This window comes from Euprymna scolopes, chromosome 28, assembly GCF_053919585.1.
Source record: "Euprymna scolopes isolate OS-2025 chromosome 28, ASM5391958v1, whole genome shotgun sequence".
NCBI lineage: Eukaryota > Metazoa > Mollusca > Cephalopoda > Sepiida > Sepiolidae > Euprymna > Euprymna scolopes.
The window spans coordinates 10,277,980-10,299,545 of NC_136509.1; positions in this window are offsets into that span (position 1 = coordinate 10,277,980).

A 21,566-nucleotide genomic window follows, 5' to 3' on the forward strand; every position below is an offset into this window, starting at 1 on the left:
ATATATATATATATACGCATACATAAATATATATATAGAAAGAGGTTTGTATTTATTATAACCTTTTTACGCAAATATTACGCTAGAATATGTAGAATATTTGCATGAATATAATTACACGTAATAGTTTACTAAAGAGTATCATTCCATAAGAAAACCGAAAAAAACTAATAGGGAATTAATTAAAATGAATGTTTAAAAGAATATGCAAATTAGCTAGATCTTTTGCTAGTGAATGCAATTTCAAGACCGTATATAACAAAGTCGTATTTTCTTTTTAAATAACTAGAACAAAGGATTTATTTTTTAAATATTAATGTAGATACACAGAAAGCAAACAAATTTATAGGAGTATAGATGTCCACAATTATGCACACACGTATACTTTCTCTTTATTTCTTCCCATCTCTCTCTCTCTCTCTCTCTCTCTCTATTTCTGTGTTACTTTCTGTGTGCATTTATTTCGTTGTTCATGCAAAAATATTCTTTCTCTTTCTTTCAATTCATTTCCGTAACGACCTCCCCCTTTTTTTCTCCCGCCTCTCTTCCACTTTCTCATTCGATTACATTCTCCTGCGATCCTTTTCACAACGCTCAATATCTATATATCTGCACTTGCCCTATTATTTCCTTTCTCTTTCCTCTTTTCTTCTTCTCCTTCTTACTTTCATCCTCATCCTTCCTTTCCTCCTTCTCCTCCTTCTCCTTCTTAATCTCGGTCTTCTTGATCTTGTTCTTCTTGTTGTTGTTGTTGCTCTTCTTCATTTACCCGCATGTGGAACACAATACTATGGGTTTGTTTCGCAACTGACTATATCATGGTCCTTTTCAAGTCTATTGTAAACAAATTCTTGTTGAGGCGTTCTCTTAAGTTCCCCATTACCAATAATTACTGTCTCACTGGCCACCAGATACCCATCAACCCTTATACTCGAGTGGACTTTGGGCCTTGATAAGCAGTGATATCTTAGTAAAAATATTCTTCTTTACCTCTCCTCCTTTTTCTTCTTTTTCTTTGTCTCTTCTTCTTCTTCTTCTTCTTCTCCTCCTCGTTCTTCTCCTCCTTCTTATTTCTCGCCCTCTTTTCCTAAACGATATACTTCCTTTTGACCGATATCATCTGCAGTATCAGCCAGTCAAACAATAAGCACCATAACCTTCGTTCTTTTTACGCGATGCACGAATTTTTCTCACAATAACAAAAATACGAGATTCCTTGAATAAGTTTCCGGTCTTTTTTCGTATGTGCACTTTTAATGATAGTAAACACATGAAACTCTAGTCCCCTTCAAAGTAATCTCCTCCAGCTGCAATACACTTGTACCATTCCAACAACTTCTGGAAGGCTCCACGGAAGTCCTCGTGTAAGGCGTCAATGGTCCTCGTCACAGCCGCTTTCATCTCTTCAATTGTCCCATAACGACAGCCTCTAAGGAAGCAAAATCTTAACTTTAGAGAGGGCGAAGAACTATCTTGGTGCCTGTTTTGGTAAAATAGTCTGTGACAAGGATGGAGCAACCTTAAGACAAACTTCGCGCAAATCTTCCGTATCTTCAGTTTCTCGTGAATAATTGTGTGTACAATTCCCACACTGACATCAAACTGTGCACTTATTGTCTCTATGGACACAGGGTGGTCCTACATAAAATTCTGGTGTTCTGACTTCCTTACTCCTACCACACTTCTCATAATCCGTCACAGACTCCCTGTCATCCTTGAATCTCTTATGTCACTCAATAACTGATGTTTGATTCATGCAAGATTGTCCAAAAAAGTCTGAAGCATTCCATACCTTTCTGTGGCATTTTCCAAGTTTAAAGCAGAATTTTATTGCATATCGTTCTTCTAAAGTGCCTTTATGTCTAAATTGCATTTTTTTTTAAATTCACCAGCTGTGGCAACAAGGCTTTAGTAGGGTGCATTCCAATTTCTGCTGTAGCTGTTTATTATAACCTAAAATCATAAAATTTCGTCGTTTATCTCATAAGATGTATAGCAATAACATACTAAATTTTCAAGAGTTTACGACAATTTTAAATGCCTGTACAAAAAGTATGGAAACTTACTGAAGACACCTCGTACATCTTAAGTAATAAACGTTTTACAAAACGGTTTCTCTTAAATGGACCAGGATGAACACTTTCTTTTCCAGCAATTCTGGTCCAGCTTATTTCAAAATATCAACCGTTAGCTAATAAAGAGTACTTTTTTTTAGAAACTTTAAATTGGTTTGCCATTAATCTCTCGTTGACCATTGGTCATCACTAGAATTTGGGTAGCAATAAGCCTTCCCAAAGTCCCAATTCTTTTTTCGCACCTATCCAATGGAGATTTGGTTAGTGCTTTCTCTCCTCGATCTTTTCATTTTCTTTGGCACTTCATGACTATATTTTATAGTTCCAGTGTGTTTTGTTTGTTTTAGTGGAGGTAGCAGTTTCAGATTTCTTAGTTGCATCTTTTTGTTTTACTTCTGTCGCAGTTTCTATATGTCCGGTTAACGTTTGTTGCTTATCTGGGTTTCCGCGTTCGATGGTTTTCCGTAAGATTTCAATTGTTTTCAGCATTACCGTCGATTGCGTAGTCTCCGTGTTGATTCCGATTTCTCTTAATCTTTTTTTTTCGAATTCTTTGAGACTGTTCCCATTGCTTCTACAATCATTATTATTATTATTATTATTATTATTATTATTATTATTATTATTATTATTATTATTATTATTATTATCGCAGCAATTGGATTATGTTCTTTATTGTATTCCGTTTGTAAAATAATCCAATTGACCTTTTCTTCCATTAGCTTGTCGTAACTAATTAGTGAGCGAAGTTTTTTTTATTCTCGCCCCTCTCATACCCTCACACCCACACCACATACCCTCACGTATCCACGACAAATGAACGGAAATATAATCGTAAAGGTTAGTATGTATTGTCATCGAGGGGGCGGGGATTGCCCTAAGTAAAATAAAAAAACTGAAATTATCTATCTCTAGCTATGGTTAGATGACCAGTTTTGTTTCTTAGATAGTCCGTTTGTTACGCTTTGGAAAAGGCTAAATCAAATTTTTGAAGGTTAACCTACTTTTTTCTTTTTTTTACATAAGCATCACCACCTATCAAGGCCTTGAGGCCACTCGAGGATAAGGGTTAAAGAGTGTAAAGTAGAAATTTGACAATATAGTAATCGTTAGTAATGGAAATTTGGAACGGCTCATCAAAAACTTGTTTACGTTAGACTTGAAGACAACCATATTGTAATCAGCTGGAAAGCAGGAAAATGAAAGGCAGTTCCATAGGTGTGCAATTCTAATAAAGAAGCTTTGCTCATATAATTTACGTTTAGGTTTAGGTACAGATAAAGAGTGGGGGAAATTATTGATGGTGATTTCTTGTGAAAGTTTGGCAAGGGGGGGACCATAGATTGGAGCTCAGCGGAGCACTTGCCATGAAAATAACGATAAAGCGGAGACAAACTCGCAACATCTCTTCTGTGAGAAAGAGGTTGCAGGAAAGAGAAAAGGACATCCCCTACGAGACTACAAAGTCTATTTTGAACTCTATCAAGTCAGGATTAGTCCTTTCTAGCAGCTCCTGCCCAGATGTGATAACAGTACTCCATTTTTGGACGTACCTGGCTCTTATATAGATAGAGAATTGCATCAGCAGTGAGATATCTACTGGATCGATAGAAGGGTCCCACCATTTTTCCAGCGGCTTTGGCAAGAGATTTAATGTATGTGTTCCACTTAAGATCGGGAGTAAAAGTAAAGCCCAGAAGCTTGTCAAAACATGAGGCCTCCCCAAGACGAGAGCCATTCATTTCAATTGATGGCAGATGTTTTTAAAATGAAGTAAAAATTCGTGAAATTTGGCTTTAAAAAGGCCAATCTGACTACTCTGGACAAGACTATAAGATTAGCTTTTATGTAGCCTCGTTTCCAAATATCATAATAATATCTGGGACATAATTTGCAGTGAGTTGTGCAGCAAGATGCCTGTTTACATTACACTTGAACGTCTGACTGTCAGGAAGCGGGAACCCAGAAGGGAATTTCAAAGTTTAGCAGTCCTAGGGAATAAACTATTAGAGTAAAAGGCTTTCTTACATCTAGGGATTTCTACTGCGTAGGGGTGGGATTTTGCTGATTGTTGGGTTTGTTGAGGCTATTGTAGTTCGTTGGAGCACCTGCCATTAAAGTACTTGTAAAACAGACAGAGTGATGCAACATTTCGTTGATGGGACAGCGGTTGAAGCCTAGCTGACAGTGCGGGACCTATTAAGTTGACAACTCTCTTTTGAACCCTGTCTAAGAGTGAGAGACTAGTAGCAGATGCACCAGCCCAAACGTAGCATCAATACTCAATATATGGGCGAATGGTGGTCCTGTAGAGGTACAGGATGCTCTGAGGCGTAAGTAACTTTCTAGCACAGTAGAGAGATCCCACATTTTTATGTTACGGGGGCCGTTATTATTATTATTATTATTATTATTATTATTATTATTATTATTATTATTATCACCTGTAACAGTTGTAGTAGTCATCTCTTTAGCGTATACTCTTTTCTCATAAAAAATGATAAGTCTCTCATAATTAGCATTTCCTGTCCGTTGAAGACTAAAACAGCGAATAAAATAGACATAACATGCGCCATTAAAAGCAAAATATCTTTTTCCACGGATATCATACAAAAAATATTACCGAAAATTCGTCCATATTAAGAACTGCTAATAGTCACAAATTGGCCGGGCGTTTTTTTTTTTTCTTCTTCTTTTTTTATGTGGTAAAATATGATAAGACCATCGTAAACGAAATTGACGTTTGGCGTCTAACGATCAAAAAAAAAAAAAAAATGCTCATCCTCCCCCTGCAAAAAAAGGGAAAGAAATAATCTAAAACATGTTCAGTTTGTGACTGAGAATTTGTATTAAAAAATACCTTCAGCATGAAACACGTCCAAGAACTTCATTCGCTAAGTAAATCGTGTTTATAACAATACATCACGTGACATTATATGTAAACACGTTCTGTTAACTTTTTTATTATATAAAAGGTTTATCTCTAATTAACACACGCAAACATACATGTGTGTATGTTTGCGTGTATGTTTGCGTGTGTGTGTGAGTTCGTTCTCTATAGACTCCGAAAAGGCTAGGTTATTTTTTTTAAATACACAAACGTAGTTTGTTTATCGAAATACTTCCGATAAGTATCGAAAATCCGAAAATAACCGAATAAAGAAGGAACAATCCAATTTTAGCCAATTTTTTTACTAAAGTTAACACTCTTATACAGCCTAACATTACAAGTGCGTTTGAGAAGCTTTATTATTTACCACCGCATTAGCAGAATTACCCGTCGTATAAAATCAAAAAGTAGTTTCTTTGATAAGATAGAGGCGCGTTCGAAATGAATGTTTCTGTTTGGAACACAATTGAACCATGACACTTTTATTTTTTGCATTTAAAATTTTAATTTAAGCCGTTATATTTAAAAATAATTTAATAAGATCAGCAATAAATTTTCTACAGTGCAATGTTGACTGCTATATATTGTGGACATTGTCACTGCAGAGAGGCATATGAGGCTTTCTCTCAGTGCATTGAGGTGGGTGTCGGATTAGAGCAGGCAATCAATTTATTGATTGAAAAATAGTCGATTACATCGAGTTCAATAACAATAAAAGTTCCAGATGGACAGTGTCTGAAGATACCGGTTTCAATCCTACCCAAAGCCGGCCAGAGGTTTACTTGGGCAAAAACGCGGTGAGACGACAACAACTACGGATGGCAGTGATTCCTGAGAATGCAGTTAGGAGATTCGAAGTTACTATCCGTCGCGGTTACCACCTGACGAAGTTCAGAGGAATAGTTGGCCGAAACATCGTGAAAAACAATAACCAATAAAAGATGAAAACAACAACTAATAAAGATGAGAATAGTAGTCCGAAATAAAAATAAATTAATAACAATAAAAGTATTGGATGTTTGTGACATGCGTTGATGCCCATTTTCAATCCCATGTAACATCAAGTTAGTCTATAATATAAATGTCACCTGTTTATTTAAATGTATGTATGCATGTATTATGTATGTATGTAGGTATGTATGTATGTATGTATACATTAGTGTTGGGACGATTTATTGGAATCGGAATCGGGAATCGGAAAATTTGGAATTTTTAGGAGTATCGGAATTGGTTTCGGAATCCGGAGAATTTGAACCTCATTTTCGATTCCAACCCGATTCTTTTATTTTTTTTCCTGGAAATTATAAAGAAACAAACACAGATGTTTTTATTTATTCATAACATGAAACTAAGGGGAACGGAACCAGGTTTTCTGGGTTCAATTTAATTATTTTATTGGTAAATTATGGTATACAAGGTAAATAATCAAGAGTTCACTTACTTTTATTGCCTTAGGAACCCCTTTGAAATGCTTACATTTATTTTAGCTTTTAGGTGATAAATATCAATAGGTTACCCCCTCAGAGTTCACAGTTCAATTAAAAGGGTGTAACCCCTGCTGACAAGTTTTATTTTTAATTTTTCTGGTGCCGACCTGGTTTTGTGTTGTCTGGAATGGTCATCTTTGAAATAATCCTGTTTTGTCACATTTATTTACTTTTTTGCCACAAGTAAAAATCGCAAATAAAATCTCAGCAGTTAATCCGAACTGCGGATAAAATACGTAAAATCTGAACGTTTAGAAATTTATCAAATTATAAAAAAAAATGATATGCACATTAAATGGTGACTGGGAAACTCAACCATGGAAAACTCGTCCATAGAAAACTCCTCCACAGAAAACTCTTTCGCGGAAAACTCGTCCATTTTGCTAGGTAGGAAAACTTGTCCATTATTGAATAAATATCGATTGAAAGCACGTTTTCCAATTCTGTACCCATTTTCCAATTCCAATACAATAGGAGATTTGGCACGCGTGTAAATGTAACCTCTTCGAATGCGTTAAATGCCCGGCAAAAATGAAGACAAATTGTGGTAAGCCGAAGTGCTTAGGCGGTGACAATTGGAGACTTTTATTTCAATCTCAGACATTGTTGTTCCCTTTTACGTTTTCGTTGTGGGGAAAGGTTAGGTTCTAATTTTACATCTGCTGGTTTTGTTTATTTGGAAGAGTGTCTTTATATATCAAATCCCAGAGGCCACTTAAGGATAAGAGTTAATACGTGTTAGATAGATGGTGAGACAACGTGATCAGTAATGGTGGAACTTGGGTAGAAGAGGACAACCTAGCAGGAACTTATTTACATTAGATCTGAAAATGGCCATGTTATAGCCGACCGGTAAACAGCACTAAGGTATTGCGTTCCACAGATGGAAAGTTCTAGGAAGGAAACCTTATTCATAATATTTTCGTTTAGTTTTAAGCACAAATAGGGAGTAAGAGAAATTGTTGACGGTTGCTGTAGTTAGACAAGTATTTGTTGTGAGCATTTGACGGAGAAGGACCATAGATTAGAGCTCAGCCGAGCACCTACCATAAAACTAACGATAGAGCAGATACAGAGTAGCAACGTCTCTTCTATGAGAAAGAGTGAGTAGGGAAGCGAAAAAGTCGTCGCTACTAAATTTGGAAGGTGATTTAATACCTTGTCAAGGCAACAAAGTGTACTTTTAGGAGCTACGCCACAGGTGTGAAAACAGTACTCTATCTTAGCGAGTATTTGTCTCTTGTACGGGTAGAGGATTGCGTCGAGAGTGAGATACTGAGATAGTAGTAGCGTTTGCATAGATATCGACGAATAATCGTAGAATATTGTTAAAGAGATCGTTCATTAAAACCAGAACGAGAGTTGGGTCCAGGATAGATTTTTGAGGCATACCATCGTTAATACTGTGAACTTCGAATGTCTGCCTATCAACAATTACTTATCGGCCTAGCAGAGAGAAAAGATTCTGTTGTTGAGAGGATATTTCCAGTTATTCCGTAGCTGGAAATCTTGTATCTTTATGCCAAACCCTATCAAATGTTTTATGTCAAATGTTATTGCCCTAGAAAAGAAGCCATCGTCAATTGATTCACTGATCCTGTGCGATATTACCATCAGCACATCAGATGTTGACCTCTTAGAACGGAAACCATATTATATGTTGATGCATATGTTTTTGTTTTTTTTCTGAGGTAGTTGGCAACTTCTCTATCACGACATCAAACAACTTATGTTGGATGTGGGTGTATGGCTCCTTTATTCTCTCAAGATGACGTCTTCACTCTGGTGGCATTCTGAGTGGAACCTTCCTCGTTTTCAGGCCCGCTTCATTCTTTTATGCAGACATTTAAGACAGGCACAAAAACACAGGTTGCAATGTATATGAGAAATATAATTACCTATTTTTTTACAAGAAAATATAACAATATTTTTACGAAAATAATTTACAAATGATAATTAACTTTCACAATTAAAACTAGTTAACCTTAACTAATGCTGAGAGAGAGAGGACATGCCATCCCTCTCGTTTACAGAAAGAAAAAATAACACGTGCTCACCCCATGCTGTCCGGGCGAAAAAGAGATCGCGAAAAGAAAGGGAATTGTTTGATTGCATTCTGGCTGCTTATGTATCCCTCCGCCTACGACCAAATCGCCTCCTGACCATGTAGGGAGGTAGTGTTAACTGCCACCATAACCGGGGCACTAAGATATAGTGCAACAGAGGTGCATGAGACTGATTGATCTGTATGTAGATGCAGAAGACCGATCTCCCATATTTCAAATACTGCGTTGTCGAAATTTTCGTTAGTGTTGAGAAACATTTCTCCTTAAAACAACAGTTAGCTCATTTTGTTAGTATAGGAGCTAGTTCCAGTTGCAACTTTTTAGCACTATGATGTAGATGTTTTCAAGGTTAGTTGCTTTGCTGGAATCAAGATTCTAGGAGATATATGTATGCCGCTCAGAACTTCTGGAGTAGCAGTCATTCATCATCATCATCATCATGTAGTCCGTCAGTCTTGACGATGACTAGTTGGGGCCTCAGTGCTTTATCCTTCGGTGTCGGCATAGTCCTCTTTCTGTGTGTGGCCATTATCATACAGGTGGAGCCTGGTGCGAAGTACTTAGTGAAGAGCCTGGCATTGTCTTAATCAGATCCGTTGATGAAGGTTGGGATGGAAGATACGCTTATTTTCAGAACCCTATTTTCTATACTCCAAAACTCGTGAGAATTAAGCCTCTGCTCATCTACTTTAGACTTGACAGGAAAAAAGACTAATTTTATAGGCTTTTTGAAATGGTTGCTAGCAATCCTTTAGGCGACTTTAATTTCTGATCAAACATTTAAATAGTGATTTGTATATGCATTTGCAACGGCACATTTAGGGATGTACCATGGTTGGCTGTTTGGTTTCAGTTGAAAAATTTAGAGAATATATAGCTGTCTATGCAAACAGTTAGCCAATTTATCAAGTTGGATGCTATATAGGACACATTCTTTTTTGGTTATGGAACATAGCGATGTGTGAGAGAGAAATATAGTGCAAGAGAAAGAGAAGCTCTGTGTACATGTACATTTGCGTAACTGGAAATTCTGTGTCCGAGACACAGAGAACAAGGACTGCATAGAGACGAATATAAAGAGTGAATCCGTGCGTAGTTTCACAAAAAAATCTTAATTTTAACAAAGAGGTTATACCTCTTCTTTTTACTCTTTTTGCGTAAAAGTAAATTAAATTAAATATAGTTCACTAGCTGGACGCTCGGCGTTGCCCGGTCGTAGAATACGCTTAAACATGATATTTTAATTTATGCAGATTACGTATTTATTATAGAATAAATCTTCTATTGAATATTATATATTACGAGGAATAATTTGCTCGGTGGACTAATTCGCAAAACAAAAAAAAATGAAAAAATAAAACAATAATGATGTTTATGTCGTTCATCAAATTCCATCTGTGTTTGTTTACAATATCACGTCAGCTGATATTTGGGTTTGACGATAAATGCCCTGGAAAAGCAACTTCTGATAAATGTTTAGTTTTAAAATATATAAACGAAGAAATGATTTGCGGCGATTTTAAATGGTTCCTCTTATTTATCGTAAATTGAACTCATTAATAAGGAAAAAAAATAACATAAAATGGTAAGGTACACTCGGGCTTAAACAGGGGGACCATTCGATCTGTAGTCGAATGCTCTACCACTGAGCTACATATCCAGCTGTCAATAAGTCTATTTGCTTGCGGACTACTATCCTCATCTTTTATAGTTGTTGTTTCGGCTAACTATTCTTCTAGCCTTCGTCAGGTTGACCGAAACGTTGTGAAAACAACAGCTAAAAAAGATGGGGAAAATAGTCTGCAAATAAATAAAATATACAGATTACTCATCTCAAAATAATTCCAATAATTAGTCAATAATTCTTGTTTGTTTTTTTAAGAAGAAATGATTTGCTAAGATTTTATTATCTCCCTTGCCGGTGTAACGTATAAAAATTCCCATGTAAAAATTATTGTTTTTATCTATAAGAAACACTTCTTTTTAGGATCTTTTTTTTTTCAATTTCCGATAATTGTCGATGAATTTCTGTACAAAACATATCTAAGAACACTGACAGAAATATAAATTTGCTTTGTGTGAAATTTGCAAAAGATAGGCTCAGCCGTTTCAGAACCTATAAGGAAAGAACTCACATAAACACACAAAGTTACATTCATATAATATTAGAGATAGAGATAGATATTCTACGACCACTTACACTAAAATTTATGTTCGAAATTCGTAATAATTTGGTAATTAATTGGGAGTTGAATCCTCTACATCTTTCAAGGGAGTGACGGCTTATTAAGACACTAAGGACATTCGAGGATAAGAGTTAATGAGTGTAAAGTGGTTAATAAGACAACAGCATAATGATCGGTGGAAGTTGGGTATCATTTGATTAGCTATCAGGACGGCTCAACAAGAATTTATTAACATTGGACTTGAAAACCATGTTGTAATCAGATGGAAAGCAGCCACGGAGTAAAGAGTTTCACAAGAAGGCAGTTCTAAGAAAAGAAATTTTATTCGTGGAATTTGCGTTCAAATTTTAGCACAGATAGACAGCGAAGAAAACCGTTGAAATTAAATGATTGTTTGCTTGGAATATTCTGCAAGGAGGGCCATATATTGAAGCTCAGTTGAGCACTTGCTATAAAAAAGAACATCTCTTCTGTAAGAAAGGAGGTGTACGGAGGAGGTAAGTTTATTACATAATAGATTTCGAAGCCGATTTCGAACCCTGTGTAGGCAGGAAAAATAATCTGAGCAACTACTTCCGAGACGTGCGTGACAATAGTACCTCATTTAAGGACATATTGGCTCTTATGCTACTAGACACTTGCGTCGACACTATGTGTATGAAAGAGAATGAGCCTCTAAATATAAGAGAGCGAGTGTCTGCGTATATATAAGAAAGAAATAGGGAAGCATCTTTTGGAGAGGATAGATAAAATAGAGTGTGGGTAAAAGAAAGAGAATGGGTGTCTGTATATGTGAGGGAGTAAAAGTGCGAGAGGGAATGGCTACATATCTGACTACATAACGTGTGCACGAGCGTAAAAGAGAAACACAGAAAGAAAAAGAAATAAAGAGACAAAAAAGAGTGAGAAACAGATAGATAGATAGATAGATAGATAGATAGAGAGAGAGGGGGGGGAGAAGTGAGAGGAGGAATAATATCTGCATTCTTCCACTCTACTCAAAATGCTTTATTCTGATCCGAGTATATATATATATATATATATATATATATATATATATATATATATAGACTCGTAAATCAAATAATAAATAAAGCCATGACAATTATCTCCCCTTAAAAACTTGCAAAAAAAAAATACTCTCTCTCTATAGATATTAACTGTAGCGTCTTTAAATAAAAATACGCTAACGGAAACAATTTACTGCACGAGCGTCGCCCTTTTAAAATTCATCATTCAATAAAATAAAAAGCTATAGCAAACATCTAAATGACTACTTTAAATACAGTTCCTGATTTCAAAAAAAGAAAAACCAAAAGGTAATTATATATCTATATATTTTTAAATCAAATTTATTATGTAAATTCAAAAAAATATATATTTTTTCTACTCATTTCTATCTCTAACCTATACCAATTTTCTTATTAATTTTCTTATAAATTTTAAATCCAAACCTTTTACTTCAATTTTTCAGATTCATCTGCCTTACTTTTAATGCTAGGTTTAATTTTGGTGTCTTTTCAATTCAATAGAAATCCTCCTAAATTTGCTGATGAGGAGACCGTGCTTACCAAAAAAACTATGTATAATTGTTCTATGTGACTTCATGTATACCACAAATAAAAAGCACGGATTTCCGAAACGATCGTACAGATAATTGACTTTGTTGTTGTTCCTTCTCATGAAACTGATTTTTAATTTAATTAAATTTTGATTTTTAAATTTAAAAATTTTTTAAAATTTTTAAATTATAAATCACATTACTTAATATTGAATTAGCTCTAGGACATTTAACTATCGAGCTTATTATATATCTAAATTACAACGAGCATTTCCTGTATTTTAATTAAACTAGTAATTTCACTATTACATTAAAATACACTTAGCTCTTTAGACTATTATTCTAATCTCCTTTAAATTATATATATATATATATATATATATATATATATATATATATATATATATATATATATATATATATATACAGAATATTCTGCATTTCATTCTCGTGCGAACCCTGACGAATTCTCACCAGAATAAAACGCAGAAAGTAATTTAAGTCTAATGTATATGTTCAAAACTTACTATATATATATATATATATATATATATATATATATACACACATATATATATATACTTACTATATATATATATATATATATATATATATATTTATATATATGTATATCTATATATATATATATATATATATATATATATATATATATATATATAATTACTTCCACAGCCCAAAGAACGCCGCAGCCCACAAGAACCATGCCACGTTTGCTGGCATGGCTCTTGTGGGCTGCGGCGTTCTTTGGGCTATGGAAATAATAATATATTATCTCTCACATTATGAATATATATATCTATATATATATATATGTATATATATATATATATATATATATATATATAAACAAACATGGGAGAGAGAGAAAGAGAGAGAGAGAGAGAGAAAGAAAGAAAGAAAACGTGCGTTCTTCTCCTTGACTCAAGATATTGGGTTCTTGTAAGGGGGTGTATATAAGATATAGATAGGTTGACCAAGAGATCATTAGATTAATAAAAAAAATCGATAGATATGATACGATATGATAGAGAGAGAGAGAGAGAGAGAGAGAGAGAGAGAGAGAGAGAGAGAGAAAACACGCTATGTGATATACGTATATCTGTACGTGATGTTGCGAAGCTAATCAAAAACCTTGATTCGAGTAAAGCAACTGGCCCTGATGGTATTCCAATTATAGTACTCAAAAAACTTCAACCTGAATTAGCGCCCATACTTACAAAACTGTTTAAACGTTGTCTTAAGGAGAATAGTTTCCCATCTCCCTGGAAAACCTCATCAGTATGCCCTGTATTTAAGAATTCAGGTGATCGCTCATCCCCCTCTCAGTACAGGCCAATAAGTCTCCTGTGCGTCATGAGTAAGTTGCTAGAATCTGTGTTAAATACAGAAGTAATCAAACATCTCAACAAAAATAACCTTCTTAGTGACACTCAATATGGTTTCCGTTCTGCTAGATCTACAGCAGATGTCATTACAGTTATATCGCATAGGATTAGCAAATCTCTCGACGGTGGCAATCTTTCTAGAGCAATTGCTCTTGACATATCTAAAGCCTTTGATAGGGTATGGCATAAACGTTTACTTCATAAGATCGCTAGCTATGGTATAGCTGGAAAAGTCTTCTCAATTATTAAATCATTTCTTTCTGATAGGTTCATAAGAGTAGTAGTTGAGGGGCAAAAATCAGAAGCTCACAGTATTAATGCCGGTGTCCCTCAGGGATCCATCCTGGGCCCAACTCTTTTCCTGATCTACATTAATGATCTTCCAAATCATATCCTTACATCATTTGTAGACATTTATGCTGACGACACTACCATTTATGGTACCACATCTAAGACAGTAAACGAGCAAGTTCTCTCCAATTCTCTCTCCTCTGATCTTGAGCACGTAGTACAATGGGGAAAGGAGTGGCTGGTTACTTTTAATGCATCTAAAACCAAGCTTCTCTCTTTACATCATCAACATTCTAATCCACATTTGTCATCAATTGAAATGAATGGCTCTCGTCTTCAGGAGGCCTCAAGTTTTGACAAGCTTCTGGGCTTGACCATTACTCCTGATCTTAAATGGAACACGTATATCAAATCTGTTGCCAAGGCCGCTGGAAAAATGGTGGGATCTTTCTATCGATCCAGTAGATATCTCACTGCTGATGCTATTCTCTACCTATATAAGAGCCAGGTACGTCCAAGGATGGAATACTGTTGCCACATCTGGGCAGGAGCTGCTAGAAAGGACTTGTCCTGCCTTGATAGAGTTCAAAATAGACTTCGTAGCCTCGTAGGAGATGTCCTTTTCTCCTCCTTGCAACCTCTATCTCACAGAAGAGATGTTGCGAGTTTGTCTCTGATGTATCGTTATTTTCATGGAAAGTGTTCAACTGAGCTTCAATCTTTGGTCCCCCCTCGCCAAACTTTCACAAGAAACACTCGTCTAGCTGTAAACACTATCAATAATTTCCCCCACTCTTTATCTGTGGCTAAACCTAAACGTAGATTCCATGAACAAAGCTTCTTTCTTAGAACTGCACGCCTGTGGAATTGTCTTCCGTTTTCCTGCTTTCCGGCTGACTACAATATGGTTGTGTTCAAGTCTAAAGTAAATAAGTTCTTGATGAGCCGTTCCATATAAGTTATTAAATTTACCAAATTTTCATTACTAATGATTACTATATTGACCAATTTCTACTGTACACTCTTTAACCCTTATCCTTGAGTGGCCTCTGGGCCTTGATAATGTGGTGATGCCTTTGTAAAAAAAAAAAAAAAAAAAAAAAAAAGAGGCGAGATGGAAAGGAAAATCTTCATTCTTTTTCCTGCCTAAAACGCTTGATTAGAATCGGAGTTTGTATATAACAGATATATAAATATATAGATATGGTAGATAGGCTGAGAGGGAGAGGGGATGAGGAAGGGGGAGAGAGAAAGAATAAACGGTAAAGAAGGAAATGTAGAGCAATAAAGAGAGAAAGACAGAGATGGGAATAGGTTTGAAGAAAAAATCAGCATTCTTACCTTCGTCTAAATACACTGAGTTTTAGTCGGTGGGGGGGTGACGTATCAGACTTGGTTGGAACTTAAAAATACATTTCTGAGCATCCATAAGTGACGGGGTAGGGAGGCAGGGGGCTTCAAACTTGGCCATAATGCACTGGATATTCAGTTAAATGCCTCTGTATACAAATACTAGGGTCGTGCACGGGTGTCAAAAAGCTGACATATCGTCTAATTTATTTTATATCCGCAGGTTTGAATTGCATATCTGATAAGTGATTCAGAGTTCAGCAAGTGCAGATATATTGATGCGAAAGGGACACTCGTGTGTGGGGGGGGTCGGTGTGGGGGGGGGGGGGTTAGGGACTAAACCCGACGGAACACAGAACGTATATGTACATTGATTTAATGTGTCCAATTTTGTATGTAAATTTACCTTCGCATGTAGAGCGATTTACTCACCTGTTGTGTTTACAAGGCTGTAGAGTCGAGCAGTTTGAGCCGTAATTAAAAAAGATATATATTGATTTAGGAGTCGGGGTCGGTGAACATTATCCGACTCCGACTTTCTTAATAAACAACGATGTGTAAATTGCACTAAATTTATATTATCGTTAAGTGACGGTTGTCGTATATAAAAGTCAATCAGGATAATGACTTTTACAAACGGTAAATCTCTAACATGAGATCCGTCTTGTTTCAACATTTTTTTTTTACTTCGTCAGTAATAGAATCGGTGATGAAAGCTGGATATGCAACAGGATCAGGAAGTTGACGGTGACTTAGTGGTTAACGATACTGACTGAAAACCTGGGTGTGCAAAGTTCAAATCCAGTTCGTTCCACAGAAACACTTTCACTCAGAGAACCGTTACGTAGTCAATCCCGTAAGTACTCGGCGTCGTTCTAAAAACAAAAAAAAATCCAACTGTAAAGATATCGGGGAAACGAATACCAAAAATAATCACTTGATTCCATACGAAATGAATGAATGTTTCCTAACAACAACCACTACCCCAAGCAACACACTCATAACAACCATAACACTAAAATGGAAAACAATAAGATCCTCAACAACACGCCTTCCATCACCATAATTATCACCGGCAAAATCAAATTTTTTTTTACAAAGATATCACCACTTATCAAGGTCCGGGGGCCACTTGAGGATAAAGGTTAATGAGTGTAGTCAATGGGACAATATCGAAGTAATCGTTAGTAGTGGAAATTTGGTAAGTTGGATTACTTAAGAGCCGTATGCATTGATGGTAACCTTCTTTCTCTTAAGACAATGGCATTTTGCACCTAGTTTGGTTCAATACAGCGTCTGTTGTGGCTAAATAGTCCAATTTTTTGCAGCTGCGTTGGCAGTTGCTGCAGGTGTAGTCAACGGTAGGGATGGTAGGGTGGCAGGAGTGGACTGTATCCTTTCTCGCTTGTGGGTTCTCTTTTCTTCACATTGTCTTTCTTTCTTCTTTTTTTGCTAATTTGATACCGCCATTGGCCTTTGCTCGCCGGGCTATGCGATCGGATGTCTTTGACTGAAGATCTTGTGGCTGAATGCCACAAGCCTCCAGGTCTCTGTTGTAGTTAAGTTAAGATATATATAAACGTAGAATTCTGCCACTCCGAATTTCGAACCCGTCAAAATAAGACATTAGATTTAACACATTTCGTGTTTTTTTTTTCTATGACATTTTGTCTGGCTACGTGCCCTGCTCATCTGTGTTTGGATGTATTGATGGCAATATTGGTGTCAATAACTCTTGTTTTTATGGCGGATCAAGAGGTTTGTTTTTCTGTCTCGTAGAGTGATGCCCAACATTATCCTCTTCATCTTCCTTTGTGGTCAGCAAGAGTATTTACCAATTAATCTCATTTGTGCCAGTTCTATATTTAAAATACTCCGGACACTATTTGTATAGAAATGTTAATAAACTCATAGTTGCTCTGTGTTTTTGTCTTTTTCTGACCAAATCTAAGTTTTATGAAAACATACTTGTTGATTAAATTCCGTGGAATTTCAATGAGTTCTGCTAGATCATGAATATTCCTTAAATTTTCGTTTTCTTATTTAAAATGGTTTTACGGGACATAAACGTCCCATTTGTAGATTCAAGTATTTCAGATTTGAATTAAATGTTATCCATAGTAATTAGACATGAATATTTTTAGAATATCTGGGCAGGAGCTGCTAGAAGCAGCTTATCTTGCCTTGACAGAGTTCAAAATAAACTTTGTAGCTTAGTGAAAGATGCCCTTTCCTCTTCCCTGCAAACTCTTTCCCACTAAAGGGGCGTTACGAGTCTGGCTTTGTTTTATCGTTATTTTTATGGCAAGTGCTCGTCTGAGCTCCAATCTCTGTCCGCTCGCTAACTTTTCACGAAAAACAGCCGTCTAGCTGAAACTACTGTCAACAATTTTCCCCACTCTTTATCTGTGCCTAAATCAAAACGTAGATTCCATAAACAAAGCTTCTTTCTTAGAACTGCACGCCTGTGAAACTCTCTTTCATTTGCCTGCTTCCCAACTGACTCCAACTTGGTAGTCTTCAAGTCCAACATAAACAAATTCTGGATGAACTTCCCTCTTATGTAATCCAATTTACCCAATTCCCATTACTGACGATTAGTACAATATTCTCCCATTGACTATTGTACACTCTAACCCTTATCCTCGAGTGGCTGCAGGGCCTTGAGAAGTGGTGACTCCTTTTTTAAAGAGAACTGTTATTTTTTCGTAAGATCCCTTAAGCTTAAACATAAAAGTCTAAGAATTTTGAAGGAATCGAAATCATGTAATGGATTTGGATCAAAATTGGAATAAGGATTCTAGATATAAGTGTTATTAGTATTATACACTGTTTTAACGTTTGCAAAACTAATGAAACTGATATAAAACTGTTCGAGCTATTAATATTGTGACGGATATTCTTCTAGTCGTTTTTAAATTGAAGAATAAAGAACGTAAAAAGGATACGTCCGATTTTTGTGATGTTTTTTTGTTAAACAATATAAAAAAAATGTCAATAATAATAATAAATACAGGATGCGGCAGAAATATCTCCCTTATTTTCACATGCGATCTTCCCAGTAGCGCTCGTGCAGTTTCTGAGCAATCATTAATTTGTACGGATAGAAGTGCATATCAGTGCGTAGAATCTTTCTTACTGTTCGATCAAACAATCTAAAGGGCAAAGCATGTTTGCGAGTTGAACATGGTGGAGAGTGAGTAAGAGAAAGTTTCACAACTCAAATACTGTCTGGCATTCGAGCGCTTAGAGACCTTCCAAGTAGTTTTCTTTTAAGTGCTGAACCTGTAGCTCTGTGTTATGTTTGCAGGTTGAACCAAATAACGTATAAGGCAATACAAATGAAGACTCAACAAACAAAGGTAGATCAATAAGAAGTGTATTAGGAAAACTATATTTACAATATATTTACATAATGGTTGTCAGGTAAGAGAGTCTTGGCTGGAGAACATATCTGCTCTCGGCTCGGCCTTCCGTGGCTTCTGGTTAACACACACTCAGACTAACCGAGTCTTGTTATTTATGTGTAATATTATCCACATATGTAAATGAGTGGGTGCCCCCACAACACTCTGAAAATTTCAACCCATAGCTGTATTGATTTTCTATCTGGAACAGCATTATGCCGTCCTAATTCGGAAAGCTCTCTCTGTTGCAGTAACAGATTCACCATTCTTCAAAAGCATTTCTACAGTAAAAGCACGATGTGCACTAGTCGAAACCATATTTCCTAATGGGGGTACCTGAAAAATAGCAAGTCATTAGTTAAATGAAAACACCATGAAAATAACTTGCATAAATTCATTAGCAATATATACTTGAAAGTTTAAAGAGTGAGAAGTCTTTCTGTTGAACCCTGTATTTCCTAAATGTTATTTTCTTCATAACATTTAAAATTGGGTGCATAATATGAGTACGATTTCCTATTTCAAAATGGAAATATTTCAGATCTACATTAAATCTGATTTTAATTTTCATTAGGAAACATAAAAAAAATATGCAAAATTGTTCGATTCCAGGAATTAATTTTATCTGTTCTGGGACGACTATAATTCTCATTCCAGTATTCATTTAATAATATTAGTGAATAATATTTTTTTATCAAGTATTCATTTATTTCCTTGCGTTGTTTTTTTCCATCTTCTTTTTTAAATGACGATTAATTATTCATATTATTTGGATTTTTTTACAACTGTTCTCATCTTGAGTGTGATTTTCACAAAGTTACGGTCAATCTAACGTCCACCATTCTTCAAGAGTATCTTGTCGAACTCGGGGATCTGCACGAAATTTCAAACGGAACCCTTTATTTAATCTACGAGGCGTAGTATGCTCTCGCTCTGTCAGCCATGACCTGGTGGAAGTCCTAAGACATTCACAATTTTGTTTTGAGTGCACCCTCGTGGATTAAATAAAAGGTTCCGTTGGAAATTCCGTGCAGATTCCCGAGTTTGACAAAATACATCATAAAGAAGGTCGAAGGTTACATCAACCCAAACGTTGCGAAAGTAGCACTCAAGATGAGAATAGTAGTTCGAAGAATCTTAATAATAATAATATTCCTAATGTCTCAAATTATCTGTTCTTGATTCAAGTAGGATGTAAGATTTTATTTCTTTATCAACATTTCAAACCATTACCGAAAGAAGCGCTGCTAAAACCATACGGAAATTTTAGTTTTTCGAAATAATTTATGGGGTGTATACTACGGCCAGCTATTTCAAAATTCAAATATTTCAGATTAGCATTACATTTGATCTTAATCTTCGTAAAGGAATATAAAAATGTGGAAAACTGTTCGGGTCGGAGAATTGATTTCACTCGGCCTGAGACGCGTATAATTCTCGTTTCATTTTAAATGTAATTAATTAATGAATAAGCACTAAGAATTATTTGAAAGATATTCTATCATTTTCTTGTGTGTTATGTTTTTTTTTTCTATTTAGAAAATGTTCTCAATGTCTCAAATTACCCGTCCTTGGTTCAATTTGAGGGTAACCATTCATTTCTTTGTCAATATTTTAAACCGTCAACAGGAGAAAAACGCTCATAAAACCACACGGAAATAATTCAATGAAGAAAAGTCGAAATGCGTGTTTTTTTTTGTTTTGTTTTTTTGTTGTTTTTTTACGTCATTTATTTAATTTGCATTTTGATCAGGTGAACCGAAATAAAGTGTTTATTCAGTTGGCACTTTAATGATTTAAAAAAATCAGAACAAATAAAAGATCCCTTTTTACCGGCTGACTGGTGTGAAAGAATTGACTTAAATGAATGGTTAGTCGACTGAGGAGGGAGGTCGAGGTATGTGCAACGACTGATTGCCTTTATGTTGCACCTTATTCAAACTTGTCTTTCTTGTTGTTCGACTATTTTTCGGTTCTTGTCGCCATTGTTTGTCGCCCCATGCGCAAAACGCATGCGCAGTGGCGATACTATTCAATTTCTGGCCTGTTAAGTTTTGTGTGAATAAAAATGATTGAAACCTTTTCATCGCCGAGAGAAGAAAACAAAAAATGCAACATTGAGTTTAAATGTTTCGTACGTCAATTTTGAATTTAGATCAAGCCAGGACTTAAGAACCTTTTGAATCGAAGTCATGTTGTATATAGTTTAATGGGGTGGGGCTGATCTGTATGGTCATTGTTTGATTCAAGGGAACTGGACTGTTCTCCGGTTTCTTCTTTCATACAGGTAAAGCGATTCCTCTCCGTAGACCAGTGGTTCCCAAGCTCAATTACCTGACCACACACTATTGAGCTTTTAATATTATTGTCGACATGCTTATCACAAAGAAAAATGAATGTTTACATGAATATTTAAAAATGCTTACCAATATTTATTCTTATGGAAATTTCAAAATGTCTAAAAAATTTAAACAAACGATTTATTTTATTTCTTCTGTTTTGATATTTAAGCATGTCACGTGAGTAATAATGTATGAGTTAGCTTTTTTTTATTGATAAAACAACGGTTTTATTAATGCAGTTTTCCACCTGTAACAATTTGTAACTTCCAGTTATGATATATTAACGACACAACAGTAATCATTTCTTTGGCACATAAATGTACCGTTGCATGGTGGTTGAGAACTACTGCCGCAAAAGCTACGACACTATAGCAATCACTGTGAACTCCGTTCTACAGCATATGTTCTAGATGGCCTCCATTTAGCTTTTTGGGGGTTTTTTTTTGGGGGGGGGGCTCACCCTGTATAATCTGTAAAGATTCGATGTGCAAAAAAAATCGGTTTC